Here is a 20,582-nt window from a genome sequence, read left to right on the forward strand (position 1 = left end):
ACACCTCACTGTAGTGTAATTCAATGATCTTCATATCCTGGAGGGAAAGCCGTATGTTCCTAAATTTGTGGCATTGTGATGAATCAGGCTCCTCCGCTGTGCAGTGGTTCTGTGCTTTGACCACGAGAGGGCGCCCTATATACATATTCTCTATACAGGACGTCAGCTATCTAACAATGGACTGAAGAGCAGAGCAAAGCTGGAGATACTACAGCACTCTCAAAGTGAGGAACACAAGACAGCATTGTTTTAACGGGAAGGCTACTTTCATCTCCAACATGATGAGGTCGGAATCATCTTAAGGATCAGCTGAATTCTTCAAGATCCATGTAAGTGATGCTGGCTGGATGAGAAGTGTTATGAAGCTTAGTTCCTCATGTCTGCCTTCTGTATACTGTACCTTTATTTATTTCTATCTGATGGCATGGAAAGATATAAAAAATAAAAGTCTTGCAGTTTATATGAAAGAGGTTTTGTTTTATTTATTCGTAGTTTCATTGGAATGATACGTTGCTTCTTTTTTTAAGTTTTTGTCTATATGGCTGTTTAGATGACGGCTGGCTTAATTTATTCTCATGCGTCTTGTAAAGATATGATAAGATAATATTTTCTGTATATTTTCTATTTTGCACTCAATTGTACCTTTATGTCTTGTTACTGTGTCATGTAACTAATCTTAGGAGGAACTGACTCACCAAAGATTTTGGACATTGAATGTGTGCAACTCAGGTAGACTTGAGGAAGACGAGGCCATGATGATGTTTCGTAGACGTGGACCTTACAAACATAGCTCATCTGCTCTCTCCTAGTCATTTGGCTCATTCTGGTTGAAACTGATGCCACTGATTGATGTAAAGATGCTGAATGATGAGAATCTATCCGAAAAAGTAGCATCTACAGGACTGAAACCAGGTATCTCCTCCCTGGACCCCTCTTTTATTTACACAAGAAGAACCTTCAGGGATCCAAACATTTAGAGTCAAATCATGATCCCCAGATAAAACTTCTTTCTGCCATCTAAACTACTTCTGTGACTTTGGAAAAAGTCTATGGACAAATGTTAAACAAGCAATTCCTAAGATATGGAGTGATGACGATGACTACTACTGAGGCGTAACATCCATTTATGTCCTTTGGAAGGCGATTTTGCACTTTTACTTAAAACCGTGTTTGAAATGTGAAATCTTAATACCCTGTTACCACCACGTTATGATTAATCTCAAGGCTCGGTTGGTCATTAGTGAAGGAAATTGGGACACTGATGAAATATAAGCTCTAAGGACATCTATTGTTTGTGTGGCCGTCTAAATATATTCGGAAACTTTACAGTGAATTAAGGAACAACTTGATCTCAAGCCCATAAATGACAAGCGAGAAGAATGTAAAAGTATCGTCAGAGTGTGGAAAGGATCCGGGATATAATTCGACCATTAAGGAAACATATTAAGACAAAACAAGATCCCCTGGTCCTGCTTCTGTGAAGGATCCAGCTTTAGGTACTCCAGGTACAGTATGACCATGGCTTTACATTGCTTGTGTGAATTTGGCTTTAGTAAGGCAGCCAGGCAGTGCAAAGCATGCTTAATACCATCTGCAGCAGCCAAGGCAAAATAAAATAAATAAATAATGCAGTGACATTTATTCTGTGTGATACATTTAGGGCTGCCGTGTCCTGCCTACAGTGTCCTAGATATGCAGACCGTAATAATGAAGCCTAGGACGTGGGCTTTTAATGGCTGAACTGTATGGGAGCCTGTAATAAGGATGTTCAAGGGTAATTGGGAATCATTTGTTCTTACAAATATACAAACCTATGGAGGACAGCTGATGTGTAACACTCGTCATGTGGAAATGTCATTTTGGTGAAAAGATGCCCTTTGAAAGTTTCTTGGCTTGTACTGACGTGTATGATTAATTGGCTATTGGAAAAAGGCGGAAAAGGTATTACTTATTTATCCTGTTATTAGTTGAGCATATAACACCAACCTATATTGCAGTTCTCTACACACACAAACACATACACACAAATATACACACATACATAGAACACACACACTCACACACGTAGAACACACATACATAGAACACACACATTCATAGAGCACACACATACTCACACACAGAACACACACACATACACACACATAGAACACACATACATAGAACACACACACATACTCACACACGAAGAACACACACATACATAGAACACACACATACTCACACACAAAGAACACACACATACATAGAACACACACACATACTCACACACATAGAACACACATAGAACACACATACATAGAATACACACACAAAGAACACACTCATACATAGAACACATACTCACACACAAAGACCACACCTAGAACACACATACATAGAACACACACGCATACTCACACACAAAGAACACACACACATACATAGAACACACACACATACACACATAGAACACACATAGAACACACATACATAGAACACACACACAAAGAACACACTCATACATAGAACACATACTCACAAAGAACACACCTAGAACACATACATAGAACACACACACATACTCACACTCAAAGAACACACACATACATAGAACACACATACATAGAGCACACACACATAGAACACATACATAGAACACACATACACACAGAACACACACATACATAGAACACACATACTCACACACATAGAACACATACATAGAACACACACATACACATAGAACACACATACATAGAACACACACATACATACACACAAAGGACACACATACACACACATAGAACACACATACATAGAACACACATACTCACACATATAGAACACATACATAGAACACACACACTTACTCACACATAGAACATACACATACACACACATAGAACACACACATACATAGAACACACATACTCACACACATAGAACACTCACACACACATAGAACACACACACATAAAACACACACATATACTCACACACAAAGAACACATACATTAAAGACATACACACACATACACACACATAGAACACATACACACACAGAGAACATGCCTATATATATATATATATATATATATATATATATATATATAACACGTGTATATATATATATATATATATATATCATATACACATATATATACTGTACATACACAGACACATATAAATATAAAACACACATATATATATATATATATATATATATATATATATATATAATGCACACTTATATATAACATGCACACACATATATATTCACGAACACATATAAGTATAACACACGCACACATGTACAGTATATAGAACACACACATATAAATATAACATATATATATATATAACACACTGACACACATACACACACTGAGGTGTGATGAACATCTAACACTTTGATTTACTAATATGTGAAACATTCTGCTAAATTGTCTGATCTTTTGGATGTAGCAGAGTTGAAGTTATCATAGCAGAGCTGAATTTGTCATTTGACTCTCAAAGTCTATTAGCGTGAATAATACAGCATACATACCTGACGTTTTACTAAAAATCCACAGATTGCACCTGATATCAGCATAAGTTCAGCCAAAAGACAAACGCAGAACTTCTACATCCGTAGTCAAATAGTCTAAATTGCTTGTTTTGTTCTCCATCACGATGGTTAATTGTTTCCATAATTGATTTTTTTCATGGACATTTAGTTTATTAAAACACTAAATTTAAAGTTTATGTGTAGAAATAAAAAAAGTCCACGTTCCATTCTTTTGCCAGACAGTCCCTAATTAGCTGGCGTCATCATTTCACTGTTGGGCTTTTTGCTGTGCCCTAGAAGTATTCGCATTATATAATGAATGTCATTACAGAGAAGCAGCTCCCTGTATTATTCTCCAGTATTGAAGTGTTCGGAGTATAATGAATGCTTTAGATGATAGCGGATTTCATTTATACAATATTTGTAAAGAGGACAACGCAAACCAATAAATTTTACGGACTGAAAATGGCCAAGTGCATTCATGTGCTTTGTAGACAAATGAATCCATCTTCCTTTATCGAATGAGTCAAGTATTATGTAACTAAAAGCTTTAGTCTCAGACCTAGCATTATAAAATGGTAACCAAGCGTTAACTGTGTGGATACAGCTAAAAAATACATACCAGTTATATACATCATTGAAGTACCAACAACAGATACATTGAAAAATAAAAAATGTGCAGCTATGTTATAGCCTATGTGGAGTAAGATTGTGTTTTTATTATAGTATATATAGTATATCACAAAAGTTAGTACACTCCTCACATTTTTGTCACTATCTTATTATATCTTTTCATGGGACAACTCTGAATATATAACACTTTGATACAATGTAAAGTAATCAGCGTACAGCGTACAGTGGTGTAAATTTGGTGTGCCCTCTAATATCAAAACCTCTGCCAACAAAAGGGAGTACACTTCTAAGTGAAAATAGTCAAATTGTGCCCAATTAGCCGCTTTTCCTCCCTAATGTCATGTGACTCATTAGTGTTAAAGGTATCAGGTGTGAATTGGGAGCAGGTGAGTTAAATTTGGTGTTATCCCTCACACACTCTCTCATACCGGTCATTAGAAGTTCAACATGGCACCTCATGGCAAAGAATTTTCTGAGCATCTATTAAAAAAGAAGTGTTGCTCTACATAAAGATAGCCTAGGCTATAAGAAGATTGCCAACACCCTAAAACTGAGCTGCAACATGGTGGCAAAGAGTATATAGTGGTTTAGAAAGACAGGTTCCATTCAGAACAGGCCTTGCCAATAAGGTCAACCAAAGATCTACAGGCAGGTTTTTTTTTTTTCAAAATAGACGTATGAGTGCTGCCAGCATTACAGCAGAGCTTACAGGGGTGGAGGGTCAGCCTATCAGTGCTCAGACTATACGCCGCACACTGCATCAAATTGTTCTGCATGGCTGTTGTCCCACAAGGAAGCCTATTCTAAAGATGGTGCACAAAAAAACCCGCAAACAGTTTGCTGAAGACAAGCAGACTAAAGCCATGGATTACTGGAACCATGTCCTATGGTCTGATGAAACCAAGATAAACTTATTTGGTTCAGGTGGTGTCAAGTATGTGTGGTGGCAACCTGGTGATAAGTAGAAAGACAAGGGTGCCTTGTCTACAGTTAAGCACAGTGGTTGGAGTGCCATGGTTTTGGGCTACATCAGAGCTACTAGTTGTGGACAGCTACAGTTCATTGAGCGAACCATGAATGGCAAAATGTATTGCGACATACTGATGCAGAGCATGATCCCTTCCATTTGGAAAAATTATAACTACCCCAAACACACCTTAAAGATGACCTCTGCCTTGCTGAAGAAACTGAGGGTAAAGGTGCTGGACTGGCCAAGCATGTCTCCAGACCTTAACCCTAGTGAACATCTGTGGGACATCTTCAAATGGAAAGTGGAGGAGCACAAGGTCTTACCATCCACCAAGTTCATGATTTCATGGAGGAGTTTAAGATGATTCCAGTGACTCCTGTGAAGTTCTAGTGAATTCTGTGCACAAGAGAGTTAAGGCAGTTGCTTGAAAATAATAGTGGCCATATAAAATATTGCACTTTGGGAACAATTTTGCTATTTTCACTTAGTGATGTACTCACTTTGGTTGCTAGTGGTTTAGACATTAATGGCTGTGTGCTGAGTTATTTAGAGGACACACCAAATTTACACTGTTATACAAGCTGTACACTGACTACATTGTATCAAAGTGTCATCTTCAGTGATGGCCCATAAAAAGATATAATAAAATATTTATAAAATTTCACTCCACTGATATAAAGCAGATTTGTAGCTGGACTTCTTTATCTGGGGCAAATAGTCTATGTCAATTTCCCCATCCCTATTAAATTCACTATTACAACTTAATGGATTTTTCCCATTTTAGCATGTTATTACTTATCCATAGATTACCTGGTTGACTGCTGAAACCCCCAACCAACCGTGCATAAGCTTCACCATCTAATTTATTGTTTGTGGGATTTCTAGGGAGAGCCAAGCACCATGCGCAGCAGGTACTCACCTATCCTAATCTCTCTTGTTCTCTCTCTTACTACATATACAGTATATATAAAATGTTAGGTGAGTATATATGGTGAATAACTCACAAATTTATATAAGGAAGTAGAGTTCTGAAAAATATATTTGAGAAATCCACTTCCTTATATAGATTTCCTGTGAGATCAAACATATATTATGTTATACAGAGTACACAGACAATTCTGCATATACAATTAGCATTGAGAGTACATATAGGTCAAGCTGATATATCACTTATATATACAGTACGGTTCTACTTCCCACCTAAATAGCACTGCTATATTAGAGCCCACAAAAATTTTAGATCTTAATCTTGACGTAAGAAAATGCAGACCCCTAGATTAATGTAGAAAAAGAGTTGTCAAATATTTAGTGGTGCCTCACCATATAGCCCATGGTAATGCTTAAATTAAAACATTCCCAATTTAGCTTTTATTTGACTCCGGAACTCTATATAATATTATAAAAGTACAAAATGGGTGAGTTATGTTGCTTATTCAGAGATTGATGCAGCCATATAAAGGCTTGTATAGCTTATCACTTCTATAGAAACTGCCTCCCTAGCCGTGGCAGCTCATATTTTTGAAGCACTACTTTAGACCACAAACCAGATCTCAAAATTACTTTTTAACTCAAGTCAAAACCCTCAAATTAATTCAGACCTCTGATATATTTTTAGACCATAGATTGGACACCAAAATTATTTAAAAACCTGTAAATAAGACTGCAATTCAAGCACATCTCAGATCAGACCATAAAATTAATCAGACCCAAGGCCAGGCCCGGCAGTATCATTTTGTGGAACCTCAAACCATATAGATGTGTCGCCCAGGGCTATGGGGTACTCGGTCCCTGGCCGTATAGTAACGGGGTATGCTGTGTCACGGGTGTTTGCTGTCCGTTGCCTGGTTCCGTAACCCAGGGTGCTTTTGTCGTGGGCGGAAGAGGGGACGCTGCGCTCTCCCACTGCTCGGGTCCGGCTGCCGCTGCTGCTGCGGCCACTGCTGCTGCTCGCTGGTGGCTCGAGCGGTGGGCCGGATCCAGGGGACTCGAGCGGCGCTCCTCGCCCGTGAGTGAAAAGGGGATTGATTGGTTGTGGGGGTTTTGATTATGGATATTGTCCGTGACGCCACCCACGGTTGTGGTGATTTTGGTGACACCACCGCTGCTCTAGACGGGGATCCCGGGAGCGGTGACTGGGAGCAGCTTTGTTGTTATATCTTCCCTCCGTGGGTAGGGGGGTTGGTTGTCCCGGGGCCCGATGATGGGGTAGGGATGGATGGCAGGCAGGTTACGGGGCCTGGGAAGGTGCAGGGTCGCGGGGGCAGTGCTGTGCCGCACGGCACTGTGGTACTCACTCAGCCCAATTATGAAGACACAGACACCTAAGATGTCTGTACGGTTCCAATGGGTTCCCACCGGTAACCCGCTCCCCGGCTTGGATATGGGCCGGAGGAGCCCCTTTTGCCCGCAGGCGCTGGCCCTGAGAAACGGTTGCCTTGGCGGTGGCGGTGTCTCTCTCACTCGGTTGGACGGTTGCCTTCTGTCGGGACTTGACTGTTTGGAAACCCAGGAGGTCCCCTTCACTAACGGATTTGGCAAATTCACGGCGACTCCTAGCCTTGCCGGGGTCCGAAAAGCCCCTGCGAGATGGTGCTGGCTCCTCTTTGTGTACCGGTCCGGTACCGCCGGGCCACCGCCCGTCCACGGTCCTTACGGTAGACTCCAATCGGCCACTCCTGCAGACGGTCACCACCGTCTGCCAACCTTGCTAATCTGTCCGGGCCACACACCCGGACCAACTTTAGGCTGCTCAACTACTACTTCCTTCTGCTCACTTTCACCTCTCAAACTCATCTGCCTGGTTTTCCCGCCTCCAGGACTGTAAACTCCTCGGTGGGCGGGACCAACCACCTGGCCCACCCCCTGGTGTGATCATCAGCCCCTGGAGGAAGGCAACAAGGGTTTTGTGTTCTGGCTTTGGTGGGCCTGCTGGGAGTGTGGGGTGTGTGGGTGTTGTGCTCTGTGGCCCCTGGCTTGTCCAGGGTGCCACATTCCCCCTTAGTTAAATGCAGACCGCCGCGGGCTGCCCGTCCATCACCGGTTTTATTTTCACCAACTGAAAAAGATAAAAAACGGTAACAGACATACAAGTAAAATAACATCTTCCCACATCAGGAGGTACTCTTACTTAAACGTTACTAACGGTTGTAAACGGTTACGGCTTCCGCTCTCTCCCACCCAAGCAACCTGGCCCTGATGCTGCCCCTAAGCAAACAGGCAGCACCCCTTGACCCCAGTCCTGCACAAGTTGCCCGAGCGGGTTCTGTCCTTTTCAGGGGACCCACGTCCATGGGGAACCCCTGAAAACCCCAGAGGATTGCCACTGGTTCCGGTGGTGGCTGGGCCCCAGCCTGCTCCACTGCGGGCCCTTCCTCCAATCTGCCTCTCCGGAGGCGGTAATGGTGGAAGCTGTAACAAACATTTTTATTTACATGCCACTAAGTTTGTTGTTGCCCTGCAAGTTCTTGGGCTTGTTCATAAGTGGTTTCTTATGTAAAGTGGTGAAGGGGGTCCCAAATGGGACCAGCTGCCGGCTACGACCGGTTCCAAATCACGGTTGACAATCAGGTAACTTTTTCACGGTATCATTTACTTATCATTTTCAAACTTTCAAACTTTAAAACACACACTGTGGTCCCAACGGGGATGGTGACAACGGCATTCTGCTGCCCTTTACTCCGATTCTTCAGTGTCTGCTGGGGGAGGGGACGCGGTGGACACCCGGGCCTCTTGGCTGCCCCTCAGCTTGGCATCCAGCGCAAACCACCCCCTCTCCCCACAGTGCCGGGTGTACTGCACCAGGTCGCCCGGCATCAGGTTACGGCCTGGGTGCTCCTCCGGCAGGTGGGTATTAACATCCCGCCGGGCTATGAATACTTCGGCCTCCAGGCCCGGCTCATATATGAAGCCAAAGCCCCGGCGGACATCAAACCACCTCACCTGCCTTTCATACAGCGGGCCCCGGACACGGAAGGTCGCTTGTCTCAGGCTCTCTTTCTCCCGGATTGCACGGGCCACCAACTCCGCCTTCTTCCTTTCCCTCTCCTCGATTTCTGGGCCCAACGGTATTGGCTCCCTATCCCAGTACGGTGCTGCTGCGAGCTCCGGCGCACGGGTCGGGCCCCGCGAGACCTGGTGAACACTGCCCACTGCTGGTGATCTGGGCGGAAGGTCCCGCGGTAACTTGGCCTTGGGCGCCGCCTTGCAGCGGCAACCCGGCGCAACCTCAGCCGAGGTGTAGGGGATGGGCACAAGGGCTTTCTTCCGCTGGGCCTTCGGCACGGAGCAGGCTATTGGCTCCGGCTCGGGGAATCTCTTGGGGGATGCCTCCGGTTCGGGTTTTGGGGCTTTCCAAGGTAGCACCTCGGGTCGGCTACGGGCTCCGGCTACAGGTCGGTCTGCCGGGGCGGACATGCTGGGTATCGCTACCGGTTGCGGTGGTAGCGGGCCTAGTGGCGGGGTCACGGCAGCCGGGACGGATGGCGAGGGAGGCAGTAGGGCGAGAGGGTTCAGACCGGGTCCCGCAGCCACGATGACTGGCCCACTAGGGGTACCGGGGCGTGGGTCACTCACCCTCCCTTCCGCAACTTCTTCCTCGCGTCTGCGCACAGTCGCTATGACCTCCGTCATGTCGGTCTCCCACTCCTCCAAGAGGAGCTGCATCTTGACCTACAGCCTCTGATAGAGCTGCGCGGTCTGGATCTCCACCCACGCCGCTGTTCCAGGCGCGGGGGCTACGGTGCTTCGGGACGGCATGTACATCTTGCTGGCGGCCTCTCCCAGGAACAAGATGGCCGCAGGGTCCTGGCGTCCCTGCTTTTATAGCCGCGCTCACATGCAACCAGCCGCCATTTCGTCCCCCTTAGTCTCTTTACGGCTCCTCCTCTATCGGGGCGGGGTTTAGGCCTTCGCGCCTCCACTACTCGAGGAGACGCTTGAGCGGGAACTCTTCGCGCCCAAGATTGCGGCTCTTCAAATTTTCCGGCCGGACATCTCCGGCGGTCACACAAGGCGCACTTCCACCAATCGGTAGAATGGTAGGATCCTGTTCGTGATGCCAAGTTGTCGCGGGCGGAGGAGGGGACGCTGCGCTCTCCCACTGCTCGGGTCCGGCTGCCGCTGCTGCTGCTCGCTGGTGGCTCGAGCGGTGGGCCGGATCCCGGGGACTCGATCGGCGCTCCTCGCCCGTGAGTGAAAAGGGGAATGATTGGTTGTGGGGGTTTTGATTATGGATATTGTCCATGACGCCACCCACGGTTGTGGTGATTTTGGTGACACCACCGCTGCTCTAGACGGGGATCCCGGGAGCGGTGACTGGGAGCAGCTTTGTTGTTATATCTTCCCTCCGTGGGTAGGGGGGTTGGTTGTCCCGGGGCCCGATGATGGGGTAGGGATGGATGGCAGGCAGGTTACGGGGCCTGGGAAGGTGCAGGGTCGCGGGGACAGCGCTGTGCCGCACGGCACTGTGGTACTCACTCAGCCCAATGATGAAGACACAGTTCTCGGTAAAACACACGGCTGGATGGACGGGTCCCACAGACGGCTGCGGTGTTGTTGCTCCCAGCGGGTTGGTGGCAACTGCCTTTCCCTGCACCTAAGATGTCTGTACGGTTCCATTGGGTTCCCACCGGTAACCCGCTCCCCGGCTTGGATATGGGCCGGAGGAGCCCCTTTTGCCCGCAGGCGCTGGCCCTGAGAAACGGTTGCCTTGGCGGTGGCGGTGTCTCTCTCACTCGGTTGGACGGTTGCCTTCTGTCGGGACTTGACTGTTTGGAAACCCAGGAGGTCCCCTTCACTAACGGATTTGGCAAATTCACGGCGACTCCTAGCCTTGCCGGGGTCCGAAAAGCCCCTGCCAGATGGTGCTGGCTCCTCTTTGTGTACCGGTCCGGTACCGCCGGGCCACCGCCCGTCCACGGTCCTTACGGTAGACTCCAATCGGCCACTCCTGCAGACGGTCACCACCATCTGCCAACCTTGCTGATCTGTCCGGGCCACACACCCGGACCAACTTCAGGCTGCTCAACTACTACTTCCTTCTGCTCACTTTCACCTCTCAAACTCATCTGCCTGGTTTTCCCACCTCCAGGACTGTGAACTCCTCAGTGGGTGGGACCAACCACCTGGCCCACCCCCTGGTGTGATCATCAGCCCCTGGAGGAAGGCAACAAGGGTTTTGTGTTCTGGCTTTGGTGTGCCTGCTGGGAGTGTGGGGTGTGTGGGTGTTGTGCTCTGTGGCCCCTGACTTGTCCAGGGCGCCACACTTTTTAATGGGGAGTGTTTACAGGGGAGATTAAAGTCATTGGTGTGATGCCACCTGCGGGTTGCGGTTAAGATGGTGGAACCGCCGCTACTGAGTTGATTATCTCTAGGGCTGGTGGTAATGGCGGCTGTGGTGGTAGGCCCTCCGCAGGTAGGGCTGAGCCCAGGAGATGTATGGAGACTTTCGCTGAATAAGGGAGGCCACACCGAGGGTTGCAGTTTAACATTTCTTTTCTCACAGTTAGGCCCTTGGATGGCTGGTTCAGATCCCTGTATTTCCAGTGCCAGTTTGATGACTCGGTTGCTCTGTCACCGGCACCCACAGTGTGGTTGGTTCCCCGTAGCTTGAAGCAGGTTTGGCGGCCCTGACAGTCTTTTGGCAGTCTCCTCATCCATACGGCAGGCAGTGTGGACCCTGTAGGGTCGGTCTGTGCTCTCGATCCCTAATCTGCTGTTTACTGCTTATGCCCCCGGACTTGTGGGTCATTGAGGCCCCTGAAGGTCCCCTCACTGTTCAGGTATTTGCCAGGCCGTATGAAACTGACGCCTGACCTAGTGCACTATGCCCCGTCGGTGCTCTGGTCCCAGTGGTACTCGGGTGTACCTACCCTGGCGACTACTCTCCTGTGCCCCCGGGTCACCGTTACACGACCCAGCTCTAGGTATGTCTCTACACTTCAACTCACTACTGCTGACTCTACTTGACTGCTCTTAGTCCCTTCCCACGAGGCTGTCTAGTCCCCTGGACTGGCTCTGCCCTCTAGGTGGCCATCGCTTTGGTGTCTGACTAGCCAATTACCCCTGGTGTAGAGTGGAAACTGGGAGTTTGGGGTGTGCTGATGTCACTGGCACTGGTGTTCCAAGTCCCTGGTGGTAGGCCCTGCATCCCGGTGAGGATGCAGTTGCTAGTAGTGGCATGAGTGGTTCAGGGGCACTACATAGACACAAAAGTCTTGGACTTTAAGTACTTGATGCACTGTGTGGCTACCTCTAAAATCACAATATATTGGTGTGCGCCCCTGCAGCGGTTGAACCGCTTGGATCCGGGGGTGGTGATTACTGGTCGCTCGAAGGTCTCCAGACCCGGGGGCTAGGGGCCACACTCAAATGAAGAAGGGGGTATTTACAGGGGAGGTATAAATACTGTAGTTTGTGACGCCACCTGTGGTGTACAGTAATTGGGAGTACCACCGCTGCCGTTGGGATCACCCGGGTGATGGAGTGGGGCAGCTAGGTGACATGACCCTCCACGGGTAGGGGATTACCCCGGTAATCTGGAAGGTAGTGTGAGGTGCAGGGGGAGCGCAGGCTCGCTGGTTGCATGGGTTAATTAGGTACTCACTCAGCAAATAAGCAGACGCTGACAACAGGGTAAACCAAGTCTCTGGCTGCCGCTGTCTCCTGAGGGGAGCTCGTCCGGGTACCATCCCCTGCAGCATTGCCTTGTGGTCCGTGACCTGCCTCCTGGCACAGAATTTAGAGTGTCCTTTATGGCCATCAGTGAGCTTTCCGGGCCCCGCTCCCCACTGTGGCTAAGTGAAGGAGCCTGCTCTCAGGGGCTCATGCTCGGGATTTCAGTGGGCCGCTTGTGTGGATAGCCCTATCCCCCCTCGTTGCGCTAGTGCCCACGATCTCTGAGCTTCGTGGGAACAATCCATAGAGGTCCTGTCCTCCGCAGGTTAATTGCCGAGTTGCCTGAAGCTTCTCCCCGACCTAGGGTCCGTGTACCCTGTCGTGCCTTTGGTCCTGGACCGGTGATTAGGCCCAGGCTGCTGACCATCCTCCAAGACAGGTCCCAGGCACCTAGCCTCAATCCCCTGTGACCGGGGTCCAACTCCTCTAGGTCCAGACCACCGTCTGTGACCTAATTTGCTTCTCCCCTGGGTGCTACAACTCCCCTCTTCCTCAGAGCTCCTCACAGCTTGAGGGCTACCACTGAACTCTGGGGAGCTGCTACTCTCAGCTCCTCACTCACTGGGATCTACTTCTGTTCTTCAGGGAGCTGCTTCTCCCAACTCCTCCCTGTTTGGGAGCTCTCACTGTTCTGCCTGTCAGCTCTGCTCTGCACTTCCTCCCTCACTGAATTCTCCCCTCCCACCACTCTGTCTGACCCCTAGGTGGAGTGCCCTATTCCAGCTTAAGCAGCCCACTGGAGTGCCTGACAGGTGTGGAGCGAGGTGTAACTAGGATTTGTGAATGCTTGTGGAGGCAGTACTGCAGGTTAGGTTCCCAGAACCATGGGGGGTCGACCTCTGCACGGGGAGAGAAAGATTGTGCAGCACCCTGTGACGACCTGACTAGTCCAAGGCGTCACATTCCCCCTTGGTGAAACGTAGCTTGTCACCGAGCTATAGGACATCCAGAGGTTTAGTTTTGGTTATCTAGTAAAGAGAAAAATATAACAGTTTTATTAACAATTCCTCATCCCTCACAGGGGAGGCACATTACTTAAACATTACATTTAAACTCTTAAGCGGGCTTTACACACTACGATATTTGTAGCAATTGTTAGCGATATCGTACGCAAAAGCACCCACCCCCGTCGTGCAAACGATATCGTGTGATCGCTGCTGCAGCGAACCTTATCACTACGGCAGCGTCACACGCACTTACCTAGTCGGCGGCGTCGCTGTGACTGCCGAACAATCCCTCCCTCAAGGGGGATGTGCATTCGGCGTCACGGTGACATCACCACAACGTCACTAAGGGGCCGGCCAATCAAAGCGGAGGGGCAGAGATGAGCGGGACGAACATCCCGCCCACCTCCTTCCTTCCTCATTGCGGACGGGACGCAGGTAAGGTGAGGTTCCGCGCTCCTGCGGTGTCACACACAGCGATGTGTGCTGCCGCAGGAACGAGGAACAACATCTCTAAACAACCATTAACAATTTTTGGTTTTAGGACTACCTCTCCATGGTGAACGATTTTCACCACTTTGGAGGACGTTTAAGGTCGCTGGTAAGTGTTACATGCTGCGATACCGTTAATAACGCCGGATGTGCATCACTAACGATGTGACACTGACGATAAAACATTAATGATATCGTAGCGTGTAAAGCTCCCTTTAGAGTTAATTTTTAACTAAGAACCCTGGGAACGCTACCGGTTGTAGCGGTAGTCTGTGCTCAGCCTACTCTACTACAGCACCTTCCTTCTACAGTCCATTCCCATTGTCCCTCTCCCTTCAACCAGCCACCCAAACAACCTGAAACCCGCTGCTTCCTACTTGGTTCCGTGACAGGGTTGAAGTCCTGAAGGCATAAAAGACGACTCTCTAGCAGTCCTGAGTGACCTGGTAGCCGTTACCCTTTTGCACCAACCTCCACCAAGGCTTTCTGATGCCGTCTACCAGCACCGCACCATCCAAGGCCCTGATGGCCCTCTTCCTGTAACAAAGCGTGGAAAAAGGTTCAACAAGGGTGACGCAGTCTATTTGCAGCATAGACTTCTCCTGTCACTTTCCATCAGAGACCCTTTAGCCGAACCCTGAAAGCCTCCTCCTTTTTAAACTGAACACTGGAGAACGTTCAACAAAGGTGACAGTCCAGACAACCGTTTTCAAACTGTTTACGAATTTGCAGTTTTCGGCCCCTTAGCGTCGGGCACCTCCTGGACACACTCTGGCAAAGTGTCCTGGTAAGCCCCAGCGGCGACATATAGGCACCACCACATCCATGGTATCAGCTGGGTTTCATCATCCGAAGTGGACTCCTCATCCACCTCCATTATCTCTAACCCTTGAACTGCCCTCGCCGACAGGGACATTCGGTAGCCGTTTCCTCCATAGCGTGGCACCCATGCAGCCTCCGGAGTGCTGGAACCTGAATCTTCCTCCATTTCCTCTGGTTCCGATTCTTTAATGACCAGGATAATCTGATCGGGGCTTAAGATTTGGCAGCCCTCAATGGGAGGTGAAGCATCCACTGCAGGTGTTGCGAGCAGCACATCGGGGGCAGCCGCGGCCGAGGACGGAAGAGGCACAACAGTGGCGGTGGCCGGGGGCAGACCGGGCTCTGCGGCAAGGTAGGCCAGATCAACCGGAGCTGGGCTTCTGCTTACCCGCTCCACAAGCAGGGCTTCTCTTTCTTGGACCTGCTGCAGCTGCCCTCCGTATCCTTATCCGGACTTCCGTCCCCTGAGCAGCATCCCCGGCTGGGCAGTCGCGCTCCGGTGACCTGTCTTGTGCTGCCATCTTGCCTCTGCGGTGCCCAGGAATGATATGGCAGAGTCCTGGCGTCCCTGCTCCACTTCCGCTGCTACATGCGTAACGCCCCGTTGGTTTTCGCCAGCCACTCACTGTCGCGCTGGGGCACTCTGGGAACTTCCGGTTCCGGCCACACTCTCAGGACGAAGGGCAGGTCTTCGGCTTTGCGCACTTTTGGCCTGGAAGATGGCATTTTGGCGCCAAATATGGCGGAATCTGGTTAGTGGGTCCTGTCCGAATCCTGTTCGTGATGCCAGAAATTTGAGGTTTGCCGCCCCTGCAGCGGTCAAACCGCTCGGTTTCGGGGGTGGTGATTACTCGTGGCTTGAGGGTCTCCAGACCCGGGGGCTAGGGGCCACACTCAAATGAAGAAGGGGATATTACAGGGGAGGTATATATAGTTCGTGATGCCACCCGTGGTGTACGGTAATTGGGAATACCGCCGCTGCCGTTGGGAGTACCCGGGGTGATGGAGTGGGGCAGCTAGGTGATCTGACCCTCCACGGGTAGGGGATTACCCCGGGACGCTTGATGGTGGTGTGGAGTGCAGGGGGAGCGCAGGCTCACTGGTTGCAGGGGTTAATTAGGTACTAATTTAGCAAATAAGCAGACGCTGACAACAGGGTAAACCAAGTCACTGGCTGCCGCTGTCTCCTGAGGGGTTTTATGGGAGTAGTAAAGCATGCTAGTGCTTTATTTATTAACCTAAACTTCAAAACTGTCTCCACCACAAATGTATTCAGAAGTCAAGTGGAAGTTCTTCAAGTAAGTGGAAGTCCAGGAAATAGATAACTATGGTATTTAATTTTGATATATCATAAATATTTCATATGGTAATTAATAGTTCCTTGAAATTTATTGTGGTAGTTGTGTCAGTCAGAGTGTCCCTCTACTTTAAATTTCATACAATTTTAAGTCCTGGATAGGGATGAGCATACCCGAGCTGTAAATTTTGAGGTTTGTACATGACACCAAGTGTCCATGGTTCGAACTCGAACATGCATTTTATTGCATGGGGAAGAAACCTGTAATCTGCTGTGAACAAAGTATGTAAATAACAATAAAAAAAATTACTTGGGGTCCTCCCTACTTTTTATATACAGCATAGGTAAGGCAGACAACTGTAGGCCACAGCCCTCAACTGTCTGCTTTATGTTAGTTGGTTATCAAAAATAGAGGGGATCCCATATTGTGTTTTAAAATTAATTATTTAAATAATACAAAAAAAATGGTGTGGGGACCCCCTATTTTTGATAACCAGCCAAGGTAAAGCAGAAAGCTGGAAGCTGGAATTATCAGGCTGTGAAGACTTATGGATATTTGGCCCTTCCAAGCCTAATAATAGCAGCCCACATCCGCCCCAGAAGTGTTGTATACATTAGATGTGCCAATTCTGGTGCTTTGCCTAACTTTTCCACATTGCCCTGGTACAAAGGCACTTGGGTAATACTTTTGGGGTTTATATCAGTTGTCAATTGACAGCTGTCATCAAGCCCAGGGGTTAGTAATGTATAGACATCTATCAGACACCCCCATTACTAACCTGGCAAGTGTACAGTTTTAAAACACACACACTGGGAAAAAAAAAAAAGTTTATTTGAATAAAGACTCCCCCACACTTTTTCGTTCACCTATTTATTAATTCAAAATAAATGCTCAAAGTTCCGATGTATCCATAGGAATCGATGGGCTTTGTGAGAGATTACATTATTGGATTATGTCAGAACTTCAACGATTTCTTTCTAGTGTGTTTGTTTTTTAACTGTAAACTTGATGGGTTAATAATAGGGGTGTCTGATGCCTATCCATTACTTACCCCTGGGCATGATGCCAGCTTTCATTTCACAGCTGACATCAACACCTAAATGTTTTATCCCAATTGCTTCCGCTCCAGGGAAATTGGGAAGAGCTGGGTAAAGCACCAGAATTGGCTCATCTAATGGACAAGCCACTTCTGGGGTGGATGCAGGCTGCTATTTTTAGGCTGGGAATGACCAAATAACCATGGGCCTTTCCAGCTTGATAATACTAGGCCCCAGTTGTTTGCTTTACCTTGGCTGTTGATCAGAAATAGGGAGAACCCCATGCCGTTATTTAAAAATATTTAAATAAATAATTTAAAAAACTGAATGGTGTCCACTCTATTTTTGACAACCAGGTAAAGTAGACAGCTGAAGGCTGCAGTCCACAGTTGCCTGCTTTACCTACGCCAGTTATCAAAACTGGGGATCCCAGGTAATTTAAAAAAAAAAATCCCTATCCAGATTTCTTTGCAGGGCAATTTTCCTACTCTTATCCCCATTTTGCTTCTTTTTGCAGCCCCCTGGCTCTTACTACGACCTTTTTACAGCTATTTTACAGCACCAAACTAAGGGTCTCTATTGACATATATTGGTTCAGTTAGGGTCTGGGGTCAAGTTTGGGTCAAGTCCTGGTCCGAAATAGAGATGAGCAAACCCGAGGTTTGGTGTTAAGTGTTCTAACATTTTATTAAAAAAACAAACTTCGGGCTTGGAGTTTGAGCATCGCTGTGCTTGGGTACGCTCAGCCTGCTTGCAGTGTTTGAATGGCTCTCACCTGGGGGTAACAATAGTGTGATTGGATGTAGTGTGCACCAGAAAAAAAATGGAAACCCTATCCACCTGCCCCCAGAAGTGATCTGTTTATGGCTGGCTGCATGTAGGCAAAGACCTGAACTGCCCAATTAGTGACTTCCATTGAGTTTCAGGTCATGTTCGGGTCCCAAACCAAACTTAAATTAACATTTGGATGACCCCACCGAACCAAATTTCTATGGGTCTGCTCATCTCTAGTCCTAAATCAAACTTTTAACTAAAGGCCAGCTGAACCCGGTGAACCGAAACTTCCATGGTTCCGCCCATTCTTTACAGTTTCTATTAATAATATACAGGACATACATTACATTATTATATCAAATTAACAATTACATAATGTTTAATAAGCATTCATTAAAAGCAGTAGTATATAATAGATGAGTCAATAGTTAAGAAAATGCACACATAATATGCAATCAATCCACTAGGTATAGAGCAACAAATTTTTCTTCCCTTGAATAGTGTATGGATGCACCTAATGCTACATCATCAAGTTCAGAAGCCACACCAGACACCCTAAATCTTTAAGTTCATTTAGACCTCCTATATTTAAGCGATCATCCACTCCAGTGCTGGTGTCAGCACAACCCACATTCTGGCTAGAGCGTGGGCCCGTTGCTGCTTGGGGACCCACTCAGTCCAGATTTTCAATGGAGATACATGTACAGTAGATGTGCAAATATGGAATGGGTTCAAGTACTGAGCCCGCTACATACAGAGCAGGTGCCAGATTTGTTATACATCTGGTACGCAAGTCTAATTGCTGAGACTGAAGCTAGCTTTTTTCACAGCATTTTAACCTGTAGATGACATTGTCAATGTACAGTACAGACCAAAGGTTTGGACACACCTTCTCATTCAAAGAGTTTTCTTTATTTTCATGACTCTGAAAAGTGTAGATTCACATTGATGGCATCAAAACTATGAATTCACACATGTAGAACGAAATACTTAAAAAATTGTGAAACAACTGAAAATATGTCTTATATTCTAGGTTCTTCAAAGTAGCCACGTTTTGCTTTGATTACTGCTTTGCACACTCTTGGCATTCTCTTAATGAGCTTCAAGAGGTAGTCACCGAAAATGGTTTTCACTTCACAGGTATGCCCTGTCAGGTTTAATAAGTGGGATTTCTTGCCTTATAAATGAGGTTGGGACCATCAGTTGTGTTGTGCAGAAGTCTGGTGGATACACAGCTGATAGTCCTACCGAATAGACTGTTAGACTGTTAGTATTATAGCAAGAAAAAAGCAGCTAAGTAAAGAAAAACGAGCGGCCATCATTACTTTAAGAACTGAAGGTCAGTCAGTCCGAAAAATTGGGAAAACTTTGAAAGTGTCCCCAAGTGCAGTGGCAAAAACCATCAAACACTACAAAGAAACTGGCTCACATGAGGACCGCCCCAGGAAAGGAAGACAAAGAGTCACCTCTGCTGCGGAGGATAAGTTTATCTGAGTCACCAGCCTCAGAAATCACAGGTTAACAGCAGCTCAGATTAGAGACCAGGTCAATGCCACACAGACTTCTAGCAGCAGACGCATCTCTAAAACATCTGTTAAGAAGAGACTTTGGGCAGCAGGCCTTCATGGTAAAATAGCTGCTATGAAACCACTGCTAAGGACAGGCAACAAGCAGAAGAGACTTGTTTGGGCTAAAGAACACAATAAATGGACATTAGATCAGTGGAAATCTGTGCTTTTGTCTGATGAGTCCAAATTTGAGATCTTTGGATCCAACCACCGTGTCTTTGGGCGACTCAGAAAAGGTGAACGGATGGACTCTACATGCCTGGTTCCCACCGTGAAGCATGGAGGAGGAGGTGTCATGGTGTGGGGGTGCTTTGCTGGTGACACTGTTGGGGATTTATTCAAAGTTGAAGGCATACTAAACCAGCATGGCTACCACAGCATCTTGCAGCGGCATGCTATTCCATCCGGTTTGCGTTTAGTTGGACCATCATTTATTTTTAAACAGGACATTGACCCCAAACACACCTCCAGGCTGTGTAAGGGCTATTTGACTAAGAAGGAGAGTGATGGGGTGCTACGCAAGATGACCTGGCCTCCACAGTCACCAGACCTGAACCCAATCGAGATGGTTTGGGGTGAGCTGGACCGTAGAGTGAAGGCAAAAGGGCCAACAAGTGCTAATCATCTCTGGGAACTCCTTCAAGACTGTTGGAAGACCATTTCCGGTGACTACCACTTGAAGCTCATCAAGAGAATGCCAAGAGTGTGCAAAGCAGTAATCAAAGTAAAAGGTGGCTACTTTGAAGAACCTAGAATATAAGACATATTTTCAGTTGTTTCACACTTTTTTGTTAAGTATTTCATTCCACATGTGTTAATTCATAGTTTTGATGCCTTCAAT

At 47.2% G+C, this 20,582-nt stretch overlaps 1 protein-coding gene across 1 annotated transcript in view; it reads left to right on the top strand.

Moving 5' to 3' along the window:
- The first annotated feature begins 223 nt into the window (after positions 1 to 223).
- The window catches only part of DRD1 (dopamine receptor D1), a 135,070-nt gene continuing 114,711 nt past the window's right edge, over positions 224 to 20,582 (top strand). The window contains exons 1-2 of the mRNA XM_075342343.1: positions 224 to 329; positions 681 to 1,505. The gene's annotated coding sequence lies outside the window, so the exon portion shown is untranslated. The remainder of the gene's footprint in view (positions 330 to 680; positions 1,506 to 20,582) is intronic.

Source organism: Anomaloglossus baeobatrachus, chromosome 4 (assembly GCF_048569485.1).
Source record: "Anomaloglossus baeobatrachus isolate aAnoBae1 chromosome 4, aAnoBae1.hap1, whole genome shotgun sequence".
Classification (NCBI taxonomy): domain Eukaryota; kingdom Metazoa; phylum Chordata; class Amphibia; order Anura; family Aromobatidae; genus Anomaloglossus; species Anomaloglossus baeobatrachus.